The sequence below is a fragment of the Ranitomeya imitator genome, chromosome 3 (assembly GCF_032444005.1).
Source record: "Ranitomeya imitator isolate aRanImi1 chromosome 3, aRanImi1.pri, whole genome shotgun sequence".
In the NCBI taxonomy this organism is placed as follows: Eukaryota; Metazoa; Chordata; class Amphibia; order Anura; family Dendrobatidae; genus Ranitomeya; species Ranitomeya imitator.
Genome location: NC_091284.1, coordinates 698140972 through 698159101, shown reverse-complemented (window position 1 = coordinate 698159101; position 18130 = coordinate 698140972). Strand labels below are relative to the sequence as shown.

The window sequence follows — 18130 nt, the reverse complement described above, 5'->3', positions numbered from 1 at the left end:
GTATATTGGCCAGTCACGTAGTATATTGCCCAGTCACGTAGTATATTGCCAAGTCACGTAGTATATTGCCCAGTCACGTAGTATATTGCCCAGTCACGTAGTATATTGCCCAGTCACGTAGTATATTGCCCAGCAATGTAGTATATTGCCCAGTCACGTTGTATATTGCCCAGCCACGTAGTATATTGCCAGTCAGATAGTATATTGCCAAGTCACGTAGTATATTGCCCAGTCACGTAGTATATTGCCCAGTTACGTAGTATATTGCCCAGCCACGTAGTATATTGCCCAGCCACGTAATATTCAGCACAGAGCCATGTAGTATATTGCCCAGTCACGTAGTATATTGCCCAGCCACGTAGTATATTGGCCAGTCACGTAGTATATTGGCCAGTCACGTAGTATATTGGCCAGTCACGTAGTATATTGCCCAGTCACGTAGTATATTGCCCAGTTACGTAGTATATTGCCCAGCCACGTAGTATATTGCCCAGCCACGTAGTATATTGCCCAGTCAGATAGTATATTGCCCAGTCACGTAGTATATTGCCCAGTCACGTAGTATATTGCCCAGTTACGTAGTATATTGCCCAGCCATGTAGTATATTGCCCAGCCACGTAATATTCAGCACAGAGCCACGTAGTATATTGCCCAGTCACGTAGTATATTGCCCAGCCACGTAGTACATTGCCCAGCCACGTAGTATATTGCCCAGTCAGATAGTATATTGCCCAGTCACGTAGTATATTGCCCAGTCACGTAGTATATTGCCCAGTTACGTAGTATATTGCCCAGCCACGTAGTATATTGCCCAGCCACGTAATATTCAGCACAGAGCCACGTAGTATATTGCCCAGTCACGTAGTATATTGCCCAGCCACGTAGTATATTGGCCAGTCACGTAGTATATTGGCCAGTCACGTAGTATATTGGCCAGTCACGTAGGTATATAACACTGCCCACGCAGTATTTAGCAGTGTGTGCACCATATCCCTGTTAAAAAAATAATTAAAATAAAAAATAGTTATATACTCACCCCTGGGATCCAGCGAAGTTGTGTGATGCGGCCGCCATCTTCCGTTCCCAGGATGCATTGTGAAATTACCCAGATGACTCGTGAGACCGCCAAATCTTCTGGGTAAGTTCGCAATGCATCTCTGGGAACGGAAGATGGCAGCCGGCTGGAGCGCATTGTCCAATGACGGAAGGTGAGTATAGCAGGGTTTTTTTAAATTATTTTTAACATTACATCTTTTTACTATTGATGCTGCATAGGCAGAATCAATAGTAAAAACTTGGTCACACAGGGTTAATAGCGGCGGTAACGGAGTGCGTTACCTGCGCCATAACGCGGTCCGTTACCGCTGGCATTAACCCTGTGTGAGCGGTGACTGGAGGGGATTATGGAGCAGGCACTGACTGTGGGGAGTATGGAGCGGGGAGTATGGAGCGGGCGCCGGGGACACTGACTGCGGGGAGTATGGAGCTGGCGCCAGGGACACTGACTGCAGGGAGTATGGAGCGGGCGCCAGGGACACTGACTGCAGGGAGTATAGAGCGGGCGCCGGGGACACTGACTGCGGGGAGTATAGAGCGGGCGCCAGGGACACTGACTGCAGGGAGTATGGAGCGGGCGCCGGGGACACTGACTGCGGGGAGTATAGAGTGGGCGCCAGGGACACTGACTGCAGGGAGTATGGAGCGGGCACCGGGGACACTGACTGCGGGGAGTATAGAGCGGGCGCCAGGGACACTGACTGCAGGGAGTATGGAGCGGGCGCCGGGTCTCTGACTGCGGGAAGTATGGAGCGGACGCCGGGGACACTGACTGCGGGGAGTATGGAGCGGACGCCGGGGACACTGACTGCGGGGAGTATGGAGCGGACGCCGGGGACACTGACTGCGAGGAGTATGGAGCGGGCGCCGGGCACACTGACTGCGGGGAGTATGGAGCGGACGCCGGGGACACTGACTGCGGGGAGTATGGAGCGGGCTCCGGGCACACTGACTGCGGGGAGTATGGAGCGGACGCCGGGGACACTGACTGCGGGGAGTATGGAGCGGGCTCCGGGCACACTGACTGCGGGGAGTATGGAGAGGGCGCCGGGCACTGTGACTGCAGGGGAGTAGGGGAGGGACTAATCGGACTGTGCCCGTCGCTGATTGGTCGCGGCAGCCATGACAGGCAGCTGGCGAGACCAATCAGCGACGCGGGATTTCCGTTACGGAAGTTGAGGACAGAAAGACGGAAGTACCCCTTAGGCAATTATATATATAGATTAGACACAGATAGATAGTGCGACTATACACAGCAGTGTCACCTATATAACGTATATACATTAGTCTGTACATTATACAGGTGATACTGCAAATGTTGGATACACGTTATATAGGCGATACTGCTACTGCTGTATATAATGATAGTATCACCTATATATCATATATACAGCAGTCTATATTCATTATATAGGCAATACTGCTACTGATGTGTATATACGTTATATATAGGTGTTACTGCTGTGTATATATGTACGTGTGTGTGTGTATATACGTACACACACACACACATACCAGTATCACCTACATAACAACATATATACACAGAAGTATCACCTATATACACATCAGTAGCAGTATTGCCTATATAATGTGTATAGACTGCTATATACATTATATAGGTGATACTGCTGTATATAATCACTTTACCACCTATATAATGTATATATAGCAGTCTATATCTTATATAGGTGACACTGCTACTGATGCGTATATACCTTATATAGGTGACACTGCAGTGTGTGTGTTTGTATATGTATGTATATATATATATATATATACACACATATATGTACATGTATACACAGCAGTATCACCTGTATAAGGTATATACGCATCAGTAGCAGTTTAACCTATATAGGATATAGACTGCTATACATACATTATATAGGTGGTATAGTGATTATATACAGCAGTATCACCTATATAATGTATATAGCAGTCTATATATACAGAAGTATCACCTATATACACATCAGTAGCAGTATTGCCTATATAATGTGTATAGACTGCTATATACATTATATAGGTGATACTGCTGTATATAATCACTATACCACCTATATAATGTATGTATAGCAGTCTATATCCTATATAGGTTAAACTGCTACTGATGCGTATATACCTTATATAGGTGATACTGCTGTGTATACATGTACATATATGTGTGTATATATATATACATACATATACAAACACACACACTGCAGTGTCACCTATATAAGGTATATACGCATCAGTAGCAGTGTCACCTATATAAGATATAGACTGCTATACATACATTATATAGGTGGTAAAGTGATTATATACAGCAGTATCACCTATATAATGTATATATAGCAGTCTATACACATTATGTAGACAATACTGCTGTATATACATTAAAAAAAAATCATCTTGGGACTCACCCAGGTGACTGAGATGGGGGGGAGGTCGGGAGGATAAAGAGCTGAGGTGGGTCGGGTGTCGCGTCCTGGCCAGCGTTGGCAGTGAAGAGGAGAGGATCATCCCAGGCATTGGTGAGCAGTCTTCTCTGACACTGGTGCAGGCCGGCCAGCATCAGACACAGTGAGGCTATGCGCGCCGGCTTTTTCAAATATCACCATGTGCGCGCGCGCGCATGGTCTCCTGCTTGCCCGCTCTGACATGGGCAGCAGACGAGCACGCGCAGGAACGAGGACCGCGGCCGTGCTCGCACACTAGTGCGGGCCGCCGCACGCGCATGGTCTCCTGCTTGCACGATCTGACAAGGGAAGCAGACGAGCACGCGCAGGAACGAGGACCGCGGCTGTGCTCGCACAGTGCGGGCCGCTGCAGCACTTGTCAGAGCAGGCAACGCGTGCACACAGGGCCGGCTGGAGGGATGCGGCGCGCTATGTATTAAAATCACTGCTGCTCCTCCAGCGGCCCTGTGTACCTGCTCAGGCACTGGCCCGGGGGCAGATGCATTCCTGCCACCCGGCCCAGTCCGCCCCTGGGTATATTGAGGGGCTCTATGGGTGACCACATACCCTCGGAGAGCTGTTCAATTTCTCTGTTTTCAGGAGTAACTTGTGGTATGGCGTCTGGGCTATTGGAGGGCCGTGTTATGCGGGGCCTAGCGTTCTGCGCTGCCCGTTTCTCTCTTGAAACGCTCGTATGTTTCTGATGTGAAATCTTGGGGCTTGGATTCCCGGGTTGTTTTGGTGCCGCGTAGCATTCATCACGATCCACAACACAGATGGGCGAAAGAGATGTTGCGCGCAACGCCGTATTAGCTCTTTGTGGTTGATTCTCTGCAGCGCTGTAATTACGCCGTTGCAAAACTCGTTGCTGAAGAGGCGACGTATCTAAAAGAAAAGATACAAGTGGCGGTTAGCCGCGAAACGGAGCAAAATTGGAAAAGCTAAACGGCGACGCATAGCTATGATCCTGCGTAATATTTGAAAAGTTAACGGGGGCAGCTACCCATGAAATCATTGTAACAATATTTACATAAACCTGTATAGAGCAGTCCAGATATATACTTACAAGTATGAAGCGGGAATTGTTCCACAACAGCTCCTGATTTAACGGGCGGCGCAATGCTCAAACTCGCAGAGGCGGGAATATTCTCTTTTTCAAGCTGTATTTTCCGGGCAACTAGATTAGCGGGTGTAAGTAAAAATATAACGATTAGCGAACACAGAATTGATTTTCTACACAAAACTGCAGCATTGAGACGGTTATATATATATATATATATATATTTATATATATATATATATATATATTTTTTTTTTTTTCAAAAATGAATTTTCTGACAGTTAGCTAGCAGCTGTAAGTAAATAAGAGCATTACACAAAAGTGAGAATCGCCTGTATTCCAGGTGAACAGATACCTTTTCTATTCTTGAAACACCTGCGTAACGAGCTGCCGCGTCTTTTAGGCGCATCGGGTGGCGATGAAATTGCAGGGTTCTTGACATCTATGATCTCCACGTCGGAACCCAGCGTATCGCATGGTTCGGGAACACACCAGTTTTCAGGCATATCGTGCGATGTCTCCGTGTCAGTATCTGTATGAGAAATTGCGCGTAGTTCGTGTTTACATACAAAGGATTAAAGCAACTGACATAGTATAATATAGTTTTACGGCATAAACATATTTGCGGTGTAAATTAATATAGCAAGACTTATGCCGCTATATATTAATAATTCAGTATTATATTGGTGGCTACCGCTATTATTTGTTTTATTAATTTAAGCATATATTTATTATGACATAATTTGTGTAATACAATAGATAATAGCGGCTATAGTTTTACGTCATAAACAGTATATATTAACATAGATAATATATATATATATATATATATATATATATATATATTAGAATGTAGAATGTAAGCCCGCAAGGCCTGGGTCCTCTGTATCAGTCCGTCATTGTTAGTTTGTTTACTGTATGTGCTATTTGTAACGTGTATGTAACCCCTTCTCATGTACAGCACCATGGAATCAGTGGTGCTATATAAATAAATAATAATAATAATATATACAGTGGGGCAAAAAAGTATTTAGTCAGTCAGCAATAGTGCAAGTTCCACCACTTAAAAAGATGAGAGGCGTCTGTAATTTACATCATAGGTAGACCTCAACTATGGGAGACAAACTGAGACAAAAAAATCCAGAAAATCACATTGTCTGTTTTTTTATCATTTTTATTGCATTTTATGGTGGAAAATAAGTATTTGGTCAGAAACAAACAATCAAGATTTCTGGCTCTCACAGACCTGTAACTTCTTCTTTAAGAGTCTCCTCTTTCCTCCACTCATTACCTGTAGTAATGGCACCTGTTTAAACTTGTTATCAGTATAAAAAGACACCTGTGCACACCCTCAAACAGTCTGACTCCATACTCCACTATAGTGAAGACCAAAGAGCTGTCAAAGGACACCAGAAACAAAATTGTAGCCCTGCACCAGGCTGGGAAGACTGAATCTGCAATAGCCAACCAGCTTGGAGTGAAGAAATCAACAGTGGGAGCAATAATTAGAAAATGGAAGACATACAAGACCACTGATAATCTCCCTCGATCTGGGGCTCCACGCAAAATCCCACCCCGTGGGGTCAGAATGATCACAAGAACGGTGAGCAAAAATCCCAGAACCACGCGGGGGGATCTAGTGAATGAACTGCAGAGAGCTGGGACCAATGTAACAAGGCCTACCATAAGTAACACACTACGCCACCATGGACTCAGATCCTGCAGTGCCAGACGTGTCCCACTGCTTAAGCCAGTACATGTCCGGGCCCGTCTGAAGTTTGCTAGAGAGCATTTGGATGATCCAGAGGAGTTTTGGGAGAATGTCCTATGGTCTGATGAAACCAAACTGGAACTGTTTGGTAGAAACACAACTTGTCGTGTTTGGAGGAAAAAGAATACTGAGTTGCATCCATCAAACACCATACCTACTGTAAAGCATGGTGGTGGAAACATCATGCTTTGGGGCTGTTTCTCTGCAAAGGGGCCAGGACGACTGATCCGGGTACATGAAAGAATGAATGGGGCCATGTATCGTGAGATTTTGAGTGCAAACCTCCTTCCATCAGCAAGGGCATTGAAGATGAAACGTGGCTGGGTCTTTCAACATGACAATGATCCAAAGCACACTGCCAGGGCAACGAAGGAGTGGCTTCGTAAGAAGCATTTCAAGGTCCTGGAGTGGCCTAGCCAGTCTCCAGATCTCAACCCTATAGAAAACCTTTGGAGGAAGTTGAAAGTCCGTGTTGCCAAGCGAAAAGCCAAAAACATCACTGCTCTAGAGGAGATCTGCATGGAGGAATGGGCCAACATACCAACAACAGTGTGTGGCAACCTTGTGAAGACTTACAGAAAACATTTGACCTCTGTCATTGCCAACAAAGGATATATTACAAAGTATTGAGATGAAATTTTGTTTCTGACCAAATACTTATTTTCCACCATAATATGCAAATAAAATGTTAAAAAAACAGACAATGTGATTTTCTGGATTTTTTTTTCTCAGTTTGTCTCCCATAGTTGAGGTCTACCTATGATGTAAATTACAGACGCCTCTCATCTTTTTAAATGGTGGAACTTGCACTATTGCTGACTGACTAAATACTTTTTTGCCCCACTGTATATATATACAGTGGGGCAAAAAAGTATTTAGTCAGTCAGCAATAGTGCAAGTTCCACCACTTAAAAAGATGAGAGGCGTCTGTAATTTACATCATAGGTAGACCTCAACTATGGGAGACAAACTGAGAAAAAAAATCCAAAAAATAACATTGTCTGTTTTTTTAACAATTTATTTGCATATTATGGTGGAAAATAAGTATTTGGTCAGAAACAAAATTTCATCTCAATACTTTGTAATATATCCTTTGTTGGCAATGACAGAGGTCAAACGTTTTCTGTAAGTCTTCACAAGGTTGCCACACACTGTTGTTGGTATGTTGGCCCATTCCTCCATGCAGATCTCCTCTAGAGCAGTGATGTTTTTGGCTTTTCGCTTGGCAACACGGACTTTCAACTCCCTCCAAAGGTTTTCTATAGGGTTGAGATCTGGAAACTGGCTAGGCCACTCCAGGACCTTGAAATGCTTCTTACGAAGCCACTCCTTCGTTGACCTGGCGGTGTGCTTTGGATCATTGTCATGTTGAAAGACCCAGCCACGTTTCATCTTCAATGCCCTTGCTGATGGAAGGAGGTTTGCACTCAAAATCTCACGATACATGGCCCCATTCATTCTTTCATGTACCCGGATCAGTCGTCCTGGCCCCTTTGCAGAGAAACAGCCCCAAAGCATGATGTTTCCACCACCATGCTTTACAGTAGGTATGGTGTTTGATGGATGCAACTCAGTATTCTTTTTCCTCCAAACACGACAAGTTGTGTTTCTACCAAACAGTTCCAGTTTGGTTTCATCAGACCATAGGACATTCTCCCAAAACTCCTCTGGATCATCCAAATGCTCTCTAGCAAACTTCAGACGGGCCCGGACATGTACTGGCTTAATTAGTGGGACACGTCTGGCACTGCAGGATCTGAGTCCATGGTGGCGTAGTGTGTTACTTATGGTAGGCCTTGTTACATTGGTCCCAGCTCTCTGCAGTTCATTCACTAGGTCCCCCGCGAGGTTCTGGGATTTTTGCTCACCGTTCTTGTGATCATTCTGACCCCACGGGGTGGGATTTTGCGTGGAGATCCAGATCGAGGGAGATTATCAGTGGTCTTGTATGTCTTCCATTTTCTAATTATTGCTCCCACTGTTGATTTCTTCACTCCAAGCTGGTTGGCTATTGCAGATTCAGTCTTCCCAGCCTGGTGCAGGGCTACAATTTTGTTTCTGGTGTCCTTTGACAGCTCTTTGGTCTTCACCATAGTGGAGTTTGGAGTCAGACTGTTTGAGGGTGTGCACAGGTGTCTTTTTATACTGATAACAAGTTTAAACAGGTGCCATTACTACAGGTAATGAGTGGAGGAAAGAGGAGACTCTTAAAGAAGAAGTTACAGGTCTGTGAGAGCCAGAAATCTTGATTGTTTGTTTCTGACCAAATACTTATTTTCCACCATAATATGCAAATAAATTGTTAAAAAAACAGACAATGGATTTTCTGGATTTTTTTTTCTCAGTTTGTCTCCCATAGTTGAGGTCTACCTATGATGTAAATTACAGACGCCTCTCATCTTTTTAAGTGGTGGAACTTGCACTATTGCTGACTGACTAAATACTTTTTTGCCCCAATGTATATATATATTTAGCTTTCTTACATGTGATACATGAAAGATAAATATCTTTGTACCGTGTTACAATGAAATTTTTCCCTATCTAAAAGCAAAAAGGCGCGCCTAGTTACCCATGATGAGGTGAAGAGCAGGGCCATTATCGGTTAGCGGCTCCACGGCTTCAATGCGCTCATAATTCTGCGTTATGAAATTATTGCGCCAATCGGGCGACATACACGGCTCTTAAATAAGAAAGAATGCATGAATATATAATTAATATAAATTACTTATAATATAATGACTCAATCAGAATGAGTCAATACTCTGTACATTATACGCGTATAATACTGAGTTAATACATGCATTAATTGCATGTATGACTGTGTTCTGGGTGTTAACAGAAGGCGTGTGATGTGGCGTAACTGGGTGTGTTTCTGGGTGTTAACAGCTGAGTTGCTTTCTGACACTCAGGATAAATACAACTGACTGTACCACTACAGTACAACAGACATCCACCAGAAAACAGACTAGGCTAAAAGAAGGACTATTCTAAATGTAAGTACATAAGACACTTGTCTTATTATTCGCAAATGCTTAATTATATTTAACTATGCATCTCTAAACCATAATTAAGGATGTTATTTGTTTAATAAGTTAGTGTTATACTGGAAGCTAACTGCATATTTAGTAGCGCTGTATAATATAGTTTTTACTGTATAAACCATATTTGTGGGACATAATTAACCCCTTTACCCCCAAGGGTGGTTTGCAGGTTAATGACCGGGCCAATTTTTACAATTCTGACCACTGTCCCTTTATGAGGTTATAACTCTGGAACGCTTCAATGGATCCTGGTGATTCTGACATTGTTTTCTCGTGACATATTGTACTTCATGACAATGGTAAAAATTCTTTGATAGTACCTGCGTTTATTTGTGAAAAAAACGGAAATTTGGCGAAAATTATGAAAATTTCGCAATTTTCCAACTTTTAATTTTTATGCAATTAAATCACAGAGATATGTCACACAAAATACTTAATAAGTAACATTTCCCACATGTCTACTTTACATCAGCACAATTTTGGAACCAAAATTTTTTTTTGTTAGGGAGTTATAAGGGTTAAAAGTTGACCAGCAATTTCTCATTTCTACAACACCATTTTATTTTAGGGACCACATCTCATTTGAAGTCATTTTGAGGGGTCTATATGATAGAAAATACCCAAGTGTGACACCATTCTAAAAACTACACCCCTCAAGGTGCTCAAAACCATATTCAAGAAGTTTATTAACCCTTCTGGTGCTTCACAGGAATTTTTTGAATGTTTAAATAAAAATGAACATTTAACTTTTTTTCACAAAAAATTTAATTCAGCTCCAATTTGTTTTATTTTACCAAGGGTAACAGGAGAAAATGGACCCCAAACATTGTTGTACAATTTGTCCTGAGTATGCCAATACCCCACATGTGGGGGTAAACCACTGTTTGGGCGCATGGCAGAGCTCGGAAGCGAAGGAGTGCCATTTGACTTTTCAATGCAAAATTGACTGGAATTGAGATGGGACGCCATGTTTCGTTTGGAGAGCCCCTGATGTGGCTAAACATTGAAACCCCCCACAAGTGACACCATTTTGGAAAGTAGACCCCCTAAGGAACTTATCTAGAGGTGTGGTGAGCACTTTGACCCACCAAGTGCTTCACAGAAGTTTATAATGTAGAACCGTAAAAAGAAAAAATCATATTTTTTCACAAAAATTATCTTTTCGCCCCCAATTTTTTATTTTCCCAAGGGTAAGAGAAGAAATTGGACCCCAAAAGTTGTTGTACAATTTGTCCTGAGTACGCTGATAGCCCATATGTGAGGGTAAACCACTGTTTGGGCGGATGGGAGAGCTCGGAAGGGAAGGAGCGCCGTTTGACTTTTCAATGCAAAATTGACAGGAATTGAGATGGGACGCCATGTTGCGTTTGAAGAGCCACTGATGTGCCTAAACATTGAAACCCCCCACAAGTGACACCATTTTGGAAAGTAGACCCCCTAAGGAACTTATCTAGAGGTGTGGTGAGCACTTTGACCCACCAAGTGCTTCACAGAAGTTTATAATGTAGAACCGTAAAAAGAAAAAATCATATTTTTTCACAAAAATTATCTTTTCGCCCCCAATTTTTTATTTTCCCAAGGGTAAGAGAAGAAATTGGACCCCAAAAGTTGTTGTACAATTTGTCCTGAGTACGCTGATACCCCATATGTGGGGGTAAACCACTGTTTGGGCGGATGGGAGAGCTCGGAAGGGAAGGAGCGCCGTTTGACTTTTCAAAGCAAAATTGATAGGAATTGAGATAGAACGCCATGTTGCGTTTGAAGAGCCACTGATGTGCCTAAACATTGAAACCCCCCACAAATGACACCATTTTGGAAAGTAGACCCCCTAAGGAACTTATCTAGAGGTGTGGTGAGCACTTTGACCCACCAAGTGCTTCACAGAAGTTTATAATGTAGAGCCGTAAAAATAAAACAAAATTTTTTTCCCACAAAAATTATTTTTTTATCCCCCAGTTTTGTATTTTCCTGAGGGTAACAGGAGAAATTGGACCCCAAAATTTGTTGCCCAATTTGTCCTGAGTGCGATGATACACCATATGTGGGGGGAACCACTGTTTGGGCACATGGGAGGGCTCAGAAGGGAAGGAGTGCCATTTGAATGCAGACTTAGATGGAATGGTCTGCAGGTGTCACATTGCGTTTGCAGAGCCCCTAATGTACCTAAACAGTAGAAACCCCCCACAAGTGACACCATTTTGGAAACTAGACCCCCTAAGGAACTCATCTAGATGTGTTGTGATAGCTTTGAACCCCCAAGTGTTTCACTACAGTTTGTAACGCAGAGCCGTGAAAATTAAAAAAAAAAATCTTTCCCCCCAAAATTATTTTTTAGCCCCCAGTTTTGTATTTTCCCGAGGGTAAGAGGAGAAATTCGACCCCAAAAGTTGTTGTCCAATTTGTCCTGAGTACGCTGATACCCCGTATGTTGGGGGAAACCACCGTTTGAGCGCATGGCAGAGCTCGGAAGGGAAGGAGCGCCATTTGGAATGCAGACTTAGATGGAATGGTCTGCAGACATCACATTGCGTTTGCAGAACCCCTAATGTACCTAAACAGTAGAAACCCCCCACAAGTGACCCCATATTGGAAACTAGACCCCCCAGGGAACTAATCTAGATGTGTTGTGAGAACTTTGAACCCCCAAGTGTTTCATTACAGTTTATAACGCAGAGCCGTGAAAATAAAAAATCTTTTTTTTTCCCACAAAAAATATGTTTTAGCCCCGAGTTTTGTATTTTCCCAAGGGTAACAGGAGAAATTGGACCCCAAAAGTTGTTGTCCTATTTGTCCTGAGTACGCTGATACCCCATATGTTGGGGTAAACCCCTGTTTGGGCACACGGGAGAGCTCGGAAGGGAAGAAGCACTGTTTTACTTTTTCAACGCAGAATTGGCTGGAATTGAGATCGGACGCCATGTCGCGTTTGGAGAGCCCCTGATGTGGGGTTTCCACTGTTTAGGCACAATTATAACTGAAACCCTAATCCAAACACATCCCTAACCCTAATCCCAACAGTAGCCCTAACCACACCTCTAACCCAGACACACCCCTAACCCTAATCCCAACCCTATTCCCAACCGTAAATGTAATCTAAACCCTAACTGTAACTTTAGCCCCAACCCAAACTGTAGCCCTAGCCCTAACCCTAGCCCTAACCCTAATCCTAACCCTAGCCCTAACCCTAGCCCTAACCCTAGCCCTAACCCTAGCCCTAACCCTAACTCTAGCCCTAACCCTAGCCCTAACCCTAACCCTAGCCCTAACCCTAGCCCTAACCCTAGCCCTAACCCTAGCCCTAACCCTAACCCTAGCCCTAACCCTAGCCCTAGCCCTAACCCTAACCCTAGCCCTAACCCTAACCCTAGCCCTAACCCTAGCCCTAATGGGAAAATGGAAATAAATAAATTTTTTTAATTTTTCCCTAACTAAGGGGGTGATGAAGGGGGGTTTGATTTACTTTTATAGCGGGTTTTTTAGCGGATTTTTATGATTGGCAGCCGTCACACACTGAAAGACGCTTTTTATTGCAAAAAATATTTTTTGCGTTACCACATTTTGAGAGCTATAATTTTTCTATATTTTGGTCCACAGAGTTATGTGAGGTCTTGTTTTTTGCGGGACGAGTTGACGTTTTTATTGGTAACATTTTCGGGCACGTGACATTTTTTGATCGCTTTTTATTCTGATTTTTGTGAGGCAGAATGACCAAAAACCAGCTATTCAGGAATTTCTTTTGGGGGAGGCGTTTATACCGTTCCGCATTTGGTAAAATTGATAAAGCAGTTTTATTCTTCGGGTCAGTACGATTACAGCGACACCTCATTTATATTATTTTTTTATGTTTTGGCGCTTTTATACGATAAAAACTATTTTATAGAAAAAATTATTATTTTGGCATCGCTTTATTCTCAGGACTATAACTTTTTTATTTTTTTGCTGATGATGCTGTATGGCAGCTCGTTTTTTGCGGGACAAGATGACGTTTTCAGCGGTACCATGGTTATTTATATCTGTCTTTTTGATCGCGTGTTATTCCAGTTTTTGTTCGGCGGTATGATAATAAAGCGTTGTTTTTTGCGTTTTTTTTTTTTTTTTTCTTACGGTGTTTACTGAAGGGGTTAACTAGTGGGCCAGTTTTATAGGTCGGGCCGTTACGGACACGGCGATACTAAATATGTGTACTTTTATTGTATTTTTTTTTATTTAGATAAAGAAATGTATTTATGGGAATAATATTTTATTTTTATTTTTTTCATTATTTTGGAATATTTTTTTTTATTTTTTTTTACACATTTGAAATTTTTTTTTTTTACTTTTTTACTTTGTCCCAGGGGGGGACATCACAGATCACTGATCTGACATGCAGCGCTGCAGCCTTCACAGTGCCTGCTCTAAGCAGGCTCTGTGAAGCCACCTCCCTCCCTGCAGGACCCGGATCCGCGGCCATCTTGGATCCGGGGCTCGAGCAGGGAGGGAGGGAGGTAAGACCCTCGCAGCAATGCGATCACATCGCGTTGCTGCGGGGGGCTCAGGGAAGCCCGCAGGGAGCCCCCTCCCTGCGCGGTGCTTCCCTGCACCGCCGGCACATCGCGATCATCTTTGATCGCGGTGTGCCAGGGGTTAATGTGCCGGGGGCGGTCCGTGACCGATCCTGGCACATAGTGCCGGATGTCAGCTGCGATAGGCAGCTGACACCCGGCCGCGATCGGCGGCGCTCCCCCCGTGAGCGCCGCCGATCGCGCTGGACGTACTATCCCGTCCATGGTCATAGGGGCCCACCCCACATGGACGGGATAGTATGTCCGATGTCAGAAAGGGGTTAATATAGAAAGGCTTATGGCTTGGGGCATAACCACCATTGTTATCTGACATGTGCTAGCAATTAGTCACGGGTGCCGTATAATGCGGTTTTCCTGTAGGTGTGGTCACGGTGGGTAGTAATTTCTCTTTAAATACATGGATAGTTCCTCCAAGCTTGAGAAGCAGAATCTTAAACACCATTTTCTGGGCCTCTGAACAGCGGCGCTACTCTCTGAAAAAGTAAGTGTTTAATGTAGGGCCTCTGAACAGCTGCGCTACTCTCTGAAAAATTAAGTGTTTACTGTTTTATTTGCGGCCTAATATTATCATTGCCTGTAACGCATATTTTTGTAACGTAGTTTTAAACTGTATTTATTGGCGGAACAGTTATAGATAAAACTTTTCCCCTATTTATTTAAGATGGAATCCCAATACCCTCGCGATCAATGCAGTCCCCTTCTTGCAAGCACACAATTAGGTATTATACGCGTATAATGTACAGAGTATTGAGTCATTCTGATTGAGTCATTATATTATAAGTAATTTATATTAATTATATATTCATGCATTCTTTCTTATTTAAGAGCCGTGTATGTCGCCCGATTGGCGCAATAATTTCATAACGCAGAATTATGAGCGCATTGAAGCCGTGGAGCCGCTAACCGATAATGGCCCTGCTCTTCACCTCATCATGGGTAACTAGGCGCGCCTTTTTGCTTTTAGATAGGGAAAAATTTCATTGTAACACGGTACAAAGATATTTATCTTTCATGTATCACATGTAAGAAAGCTAAATATATATATATATATATATATATATTATTATTATTTATTTATATAGCACCACTGATTCCATGGTGCTGTACATGAGAAGGGGTTACATACACGTTACAAATAGCACATACAGTAAACAAACTAACAATGACGGACTGATACAGAGGACCCAGGCCTTGCGGGCTTACATTCTACATTCTAATATATATATATATATATATATATATATATATATATATATATACAGTGCCTACAAGTAGTATTCAACCCCCTGCAGATTTAGCAGGTTTAATAAGATGCAAATAAGTTAGAGCCTTCAAACTTCAAACAAGAGCAGGATTTATTAACAGATGCATAAATCTTGCAAACCAAAAAGTTTTGTTGCTCAGTTAAATTTTTATAAATTTTAAACATAAAAGTGTGGGTCAATTATTATTCAACCCCTAGGTTTAATATTTTGTGGAATAACCTTTGTTTGCAATTACAGCTAATAATCGTCTTTTATAAGACCTGATCAGGCCGGCACAGGTCTCTGGAGTTATCTTGGCCCACTCCTCCATGCAGATCTTCTCCAAGTTATCTAGGTTCTTTGGGTGTCTCATGTGGACTTTAATCTTGAGCTCCTTCCACAAGTTTTCAATTGGGTAAAAGGTCAGGAGACTGACTAGGCCACTGCAACACCTTGATTTTTTGCCTCTTGAACCAGGCCTTGGTTTTCTTGGCTGTGTGCTTTGGGTCGTTGTCTTGTTGGAAGGTGAAATGACGACCCATCTTAAGATCCTTGATGGAGGAGCGGAGGTTCTTGGCCAAAATCTGCAGGTAGGCCGTGCTATCCATCTTCCCATGGATGCGGACCAGATGGCCAGGCCCCTTGGCTGAGAAACAGCCCCACAGCATGATGCTGCCACCACCATGCTTGACTGTAGGGATGGTATTCTTGGGGTCGTATGCAGTGCCATCCAGTCTCCAAACATCACGTGTGTGGTTGGCACCAAAGATCTCGATCTTGGTCTCATCAGACCAGAGAACCTTGAACCAGTCAGTCTCAGAGTCCTCCAAGTGATCATGAGCGAACTGTAGACGAGCCTTGACATGATGCTTTGAAAGTAAAGGTACCTTACGGGCTCGTCTGGAACGGAGACCATTGCGGTGGAGTACGTTACTTATGGTATTGACTGAAACCAATGTCCCCACTGCCATGAGATCTTCCCGGAGCTCCTTCCTTGTTGTCCTTGGGTTAGCCTTGACTCTTCGGACAAGCCTGGCCTCGGCACGGGAGGAAACTTTCAAAGGCTGTCCAGGCCGTGGAAGGCTAACAGTAGTTCCATAAGCCTTCCACTTCCGGATGATGCTCCCAACAGTGGAGACAGGTAGGCCCAACTCCTTGGAAAGGGTTTTGTACCCCTTGCCAGCCTTGTGACCCTCCACGATCTTGTCTCTGATGGCCTTGGAATGCTCCTTTGTCTTTCCCATGTTGACCATGTATGAGTGCTGTTCACAAGTTTGGGGAGGGTCTTAAATAGTCAGAAAAGGCTGGAAAAAGAGATAATTAATCCAAACATGTGAAGCTCATTGTTCTTTGTGCCTGAACTACTTCTTAATACTTTAGGGGAACCAAACAGAATTCTGGTGGGTTGAGGGGTTGAATAATAAATAACTCTCTGAAAAGACTTTTCACAATTTAAAAAAAAAATAAACAAAGAAATAACATTCTTTTTTGCTGCAGTGCATTTCACACTACCAGGCTGATCTACAGTCCAAATGTCACAATGCCAAGTTAATTCCAAATGTGTAAACCTGCTAAATCTGCAGGGGGTTGAATACTACTTGTAGGCACTGTATATATATATATATATATATATATATATATATATATTATCTATGTTAATATATACTGTTTATGACGTAAAACTATAGCCGCTATTATCTATTGTATTACACAAATTATGTCATAATAAATATATGCTTAAATTAATAAAACAAATAATAGCGGTAGCCACCAATATAATACTGAATTATTAATATATAGCGGCATAAGTCTTGCTATATTAATTTACACCGCAAATATGTTTATGCCGTAAAACTATATTATACTATGTCAGTTGCTTTAATCCTTTGTATGTAAACACGAACTACGCGCAATTTCTCATACAGATACTGACACGGAGACATCGCACGATATGCCTGAAAACTGGTGTGTTCCCGAACCATGCGATACGCTGGGTTCCGACGTGGAGATCATAGATGTCAAGAACCCTGCAATTTCATCGCCACCCGATGCGCCTAAAAGACGCGGCAGCTCGTTACGCAGGTGTTTCAAGAATAGAAAAGGTATCGGTTCACCTGGAATACAGGCGATTCTCACTTTTGTGTAATGCTCTTATTTACTTACAGCTGCTAGCTAACTGTCAGAAAATTCATTTTTGAAAATATATATATATATATATATATTTATATATATATAACCGTCTCAATGCTGCAGTTTTGTGTAGAAAATCAATTCTGTGTTCGCTAATCGTTATATTTTTACTTACACCCGCTAATCTAGTTGCCCGGAAAATACAGCTTGAAAAAGAGAATATTCCCGCCTCTGCGAGTTTGAGCATTGCGCCGCCCGTTAAATCAGGAGCTGTTGTGGAACAATTCCCGCTTCATACTTGTAAGTATATATCTGGACTGCTCTATACAGGTTTATGTAAATATTGTTACAATGATTTCATGGGTAGCTGCCCCCGTTAACTTTTCAAATATTACGCAGGATCATAGCTATGCGTCGCCGTTTAGCTTTTCCAATTTTGCTCCGTTTCGCGGCTAACCGCCGAGTTTTCTTTAATTCTACATTATTTTAGCACATAATAATTTTACAGGTGCCTGTGTTGTCTATAATTTGACTCCTTTTTATTCAAAGACATCTAACATATACAGACTTTTAAAGCTTTTTTTACATTTCTATTGGCGTCAATGAACATACATCATTACACTTCTTACAAAATAATTAATATAGCGTTAATTTACATTTCTATTGGTGTTACATTTCTATTGGCGGTACTTTTGCACATGTATTACTGGCGTCTTTAAAAATATGAATATTATCTAGTTTACTTATGTTGCAGATTGTTACAGTATTTTATTTCCCTGGTGTTACTTTTGTACATGTATTACTGTTTTTCTTGTTTTGTT

The 18130-nt window shown here is 42.6% G+C and overlaps 2 long non-coding RNA genes across 2 annotated transcripts; one reads left to right on the top strand and one right to left on the bottom strand.

Moving 5' to 3' along the window:
* Nucleotides 1-4343: 4343 nt before the first annotated feature.
* Nucleotides 4344-5120, bottom strand: LOC138672279 (uncharacterized). The gene is made up of 3 exons (XR_011319689.1): nt 4917-5120; nt 4568-4678; nt 4344-4386 (listed from the first exon to the last, which is right to left on the bottom strand). It is a non-coding gene; the product is annotated as an uncharacterized lncRNA (long non-coding RNA).
* A 9366-nt stretch (nt 5121-14486) lies between these two features.
* Nucleotides 14487-17615, top strand: LOC138672278 (uncharacterized). Its single transcript, XR_011319688.1, has 4 exons — nt 14487-14654; nt 14761-14871; nt 17105-17281; nt 17499-17615. It is a non-coding gene; the product is annotated as an uncharacterized lncRNA (long non-coding RNA).
* Nucleotides 17616-18130: the final 515 nt, after the last annotated feature.